The following is a 4,849-nucleotide window of genomic DNA, read 5'->3' as shown; positions in this document are numbered from 1 at the left end:
AGAGAGAATGGTGCAGCAATGAAGGAATGAAAACCCAAAATCCCTGTAAATGTTCATTAAAACTAATAAAATTTAATAATAATAAAAAAACAAACAATTTGGCGTCCTAACAGACACATGAAGATCTGCTCTAAATCACTGGCAATAAGAGAGATGCAAATCAAAACCGCAATGAGATACCATATCTCACTCTAGTAGCAGTGGCAAAGTTTAACAAGGCAGCAAGTAATAAATGTTGGAGAGCATGTGGTGAGATAGGAACTTTTAACATTGTTGGTGGGATTGTAAAATGGTACAACTACTTTGAAAGGCAGTTTGGCGCATCCTCAAAAAGCTGAACATAGAAATTCCATATGACTGAGCTATTCCATTGCTTGGAATATACCCCAAGAAAATGAGAACTGAGGCTCAAAGAGAAACTTGTACACTAATGTACATAGCAGCCTTATTCACCATCACAAGAACATGGAAATAGTCCAGATATCCAACCACAAACTAATGGATTGAGAAGTTGTGGTACATTCACACAATGGAATACAACGCAGCATGCAGGAGCGATGATTTTGTAAATTATTGCCTAACTTGGGAGGGACTGGAGAGCACTATGCTGAGTGAACCAACTCAGTCCCACAAGGAGAAATACTGTATAAAACCATTATTGTAGAATGAATATGATGATCCAAGGCGGGGAGGTGGGGTGGAGATAGAGGGGTGAGGATGAGGTGTTAATCATAGGGTTGCACAATTCGATGGGTGGAGGCGTGAAGCAAATGGGAAGGATCATTTGTAAAAAAACATTGTATTTAAACTTTGTAAAGAAATAAGTAGAAAATATTTTAAAAAGATATATTTTTAAAAAATGGCATCCTATAGTATAAAGATGGAATTTGAGGCAGTGGGAAAGCAGAGGAACAGAGAGAGACTAGTATCAAGTCTTGAATGTCTCCAACATTTACTTCCTGGCAGAAGTAGGTGAGCCAGCAAACATTAAGGAGAAATGGGCAAAGAAGGAGGACGTTAGCATCCTAAAGCCTAAAGAAGATCCTATTTCAAGAAGATGAAACAGGCTACCAGTTGCAAATGCCATTAACCAATGGGAGGTTGTGATGCCAGAAACCTTTATGTGGGATTCAGTAGCATGGAGGTCCAAAGTCATCTCAGCAAGAGACATTTGATGGAATAATGAAGGAAGATTCAGATACCAACAGTGTCACAAGGGCTTGGTAAAAGTATGGCCCTGAAAGAGAGTAGAGAGCAGAATCATCAGGAGGGAATGTGTCCTTGTTGGCTTTCCCCCCACTCCTTGGATGAATAGATTCTAGGCATGTTTTGAAGTCGATAGAAAAGGTTCCGGGTAAAAAGGACTGAATGTTTCAAACAGCCAAAACCAATCAAACCCGCAACAATCAAATTGAGTCTGACTCATAGAGACCTCTTAAATTTCCAGGACTGTAAATTTTTACAGGCACATACCACCATTCCTTGCCTTCTTGAGCAGCTGTTGAATTTAAACTACTGGTCTGCTTGAAATCCTGACATGTTACATCAGGGGAAAACAGGACAGCTTGAGATCATTGTATAGGTGGAGCACTAACTTTTAAATGGGAGGAAGGATTTATTCTGCTGTAGGAGAAGAAAAAGTGCAGAAGATGGGCACAGACATGCTTCCATCCATAACTTAGCCACATATGGTAGAGATTATTCACTTCACTGCTTTGATGTTGTTATTGTAAGGTTTTGTCTGGTCAACCACCACTCCTAACAACTCCATGAACAACAGATCTGAACCTTGCTCTATCCTACACCATCCTCATAATGGCCCGTATGCTTGGACCCATTGTTACCGTCACTGTGTCAGTCCATCTAGATGGATCTTCCTCTCTGTCTCTGGCCCTCCACCTTTCCCAGCAGGATGTCTTCTTCTATGCACTGACCCCTCCCGACAACATGCCCAAACTATATTAGACCAAGTTTTACCCTCCCTGCCTCCAAGTAGCATCATGGCCGAACCTCTTCCAAGACAACGCATTTGTTCTTTTGGAAGTCCCTGGGTCTTCTCTAATATCATAATTCAAAGGCAAAGATTCTTCTTCTGTCATCCTTATCCATTATCCAACTTTCACATGCAACGGAAGCAATTGAAAATACCCCGGCTTGGGTCAGACACACTTTAGTCTTTAAACGAACATCCTTTCTCTTGCAGTTTGGAGAGGTCTTTGAGAGCAGATGTTTTCAATGCAACATGTCTTTGCATTACTTGACAGTGGTTACCGTGGGTGTTGATTGTGTGTGAAATCATTGAAAGACAACTTCAGTCTTTTCTCTATCATGATATTGCCTATAGGTCCAGTGGTGAACAATTTGTTTTCTTGATGTTGAGATGGAGCCCATATTGAAGACTGTAGTCTTTAGTCTTTTGCAGCAAGCATTTAATGTCTTCCTCACTTTCAGCAAGCAAGTTCGTGTCATCTGCATAATGCATGTTGTTGATGAGTCTTCCTCCAATCCTGATGCCATATTTGTTTTCAAATAGTTCAGCTTCTCAAATTATTTGCTCAGCATACAGATTTAATAGGTATGGAGAAAGGATACAACCCTGACTCACACCTTTCCTGATTTTAAACTATGAAGTGTTGTTCCCTCATTTTGTTGGGACAACTGCTTCTTGGTCCATGTATAGGTTTCTCATGAGCATAGTTAAGTGCTCTAGGATTCTCATTAAACTCAATGTTATCCATAATTTGTCATAGTCTACACAGTCAAATGCCTTTGCATAATCAATAAAACACAAGTAAACATCTTTATAGTATTCTCTGCTTTCAGCTAAGAGCTGTCAGATACCAGCAATGATAAATATCCCTGGTGCCATGGCCTCTTGTAAACCCAGCTTCAATTTCCGGCAGTACCCCGTTCCAGACATTTTAAAATAATCTCAATCAAGATTTTACTTACATGTTATGCTAATGATACTGTTTGATAATTTACACAGTCTGTTGGATCACCTTATTTTTAAAAAATGTGTCCAAATATGGATCTTTTCCAATCAATTGACCAGATAGCTGTCTTCCAAATTAATTACTTTGGTGATCTGAAATTAGACTAGGGAGAAGAAAACCTTGAGCCTACTCTAGGCTACACCTCTAAATACATTTAAAGTCTTGGGAATTTATTTGCCATGTGTTTGCCCATTTCCTAATAAAGGTGTGCTATTAGGTGGTCATTAAGGTATTGTTGTAAACCCATGATCATATAGATTTGGCAGATGATATTTCTACACGTATTAGGTGTTATAAACAGATCCCAATGAAAGATAGAGAAAACAGGTGGCCAAGTCATAAAACTTGTTAGTCATATAAACAAACAACCTCATAAATTAATTTCTGGGCCTGGGAGTTTAGGACCATAATCATAAAAGACACCAAGATTTATTGGTATAACACAAAGACAATGTTTTACATCTTACTTTTTTTTTAAAAGTGACGCAACAGAATGTGGAAATTATTAAACAATATCATTAATATAGCATGCAACTAAACTCTTGCTGAAGATTATTGAAAAAGAGCTGGAAAAGGGAATCTACAGAGAATGGCCAGAAATTCAATTTGGATTCAGAGGAGACTTTATCAGAAGGAATGTCACTGCTGATGTCAAATGGGTCTTGACTGAAAGCAAAGACTATCAGAAAAAAGGTTTACTTGTGTTTTCTTTTTTTTTTTTTTACTATACAAAGGCATTTGATTGTGTGTTGTTGTTTCTGTTAGTTACCATCAAGTCAACTATGACTCATACTGACCCTATGAAGCACAGATGTAAAGCTTGCCCTATCCTGTGCCACCCACATAGACTCTGTCATTCTCAAGCCCACTGTGGTAGTCACTGCATCAATTCATCTTGTTGAGGGCCATCCCCTCTTTCACTGACGCTCTATCCTTCCGAGCTTCATATGAAGTCTCTAAGGATTGGTTCCTCCTGGTAATAGTCCCAAAGTAAGTGAGAAAAAGTCTCACCACCATTCTTAACTCTAAGGAGCACTCATCATGGTTGCACTTCCTTCAAAAGAAATTCTTCTTTCGTCTTCCTTATTTATTGCCCAACTTTCAGATGCATAGGAAGTAAGCGAAAAATACCAAGGCTTGCATCAGCTGTACCTTGGTCTTTAAACTGATATCCTCACTGTTTAGGTCTTTGAGACAGCAGATTTCCCCAATGTACCACATCTTTTGATTCCTTGACCACTGCTACCATGGGTGTTAGATTGTGAATCTAAGTAAAATGAAATTGTTGACAACTTCAATCTTTTCTTCATCTATCATAATATTGCCTATTGGTCCAGTGGGGATTTTTGTTTTCTTGATGTTGAGATGTAGCCCATATTCTGCAGTAAGTGCTTCAAGTCTTCTTCACTTTCTGCAAGCAAGGTTGTGTCATATGCCTGATGCAGGTTGTTAATGAGTCATCCTCCTAACCTGATACCACATTCATTTTCAAATAATTCAGCTTCTCAAATTATGTTCAATATACAGAGTGAACAGGTATGAATAAAAGATACAACCTTGACCCATAAATTTTTTCTGATTTTAAGCCATGTCATATTCCCTTGTTCTGTTGAGACAAACACTTCTTTGTCTATGTATAGATTTCCCATGAGCACAACTAAGTGTTCTGGGATTTCTGTAATAGGCAATATTGTGATAGACATCAAAAAGATTGACATTGTCAATTATTTCATTTTACTTGGATCCACAATCAACACTGATAGTAATAGCTAAGAAGAAACCAGAAGATGTGTTTGAGAAAGTCTGCTATAAAGGAACTTCCCAAAGTGCTAAAGAGCAATAATGTCAATTTA

Source organism: Elephantulus edwardii, unplaced genomic scaffold (assembly GCF_000299155.1).
Source record: "Elephantulus edwardii isolate Elephantulus edwardi_28Jun2011 unplaced genomic scaffold, EleEdw1.0 scaffold00016, whole genome shotgun sequence".
In the NCBI taxonomy this organism is placed as follows: domain Eukaryota; kingdom Metazoa; phylum Chordata; class Mammalia; order Macroscelidea; family Macroscelididae; genus Elephantulus; species Elephantulus edwardii.
This window is presented reverse-complemented; position numbering follows the sequence as displayed.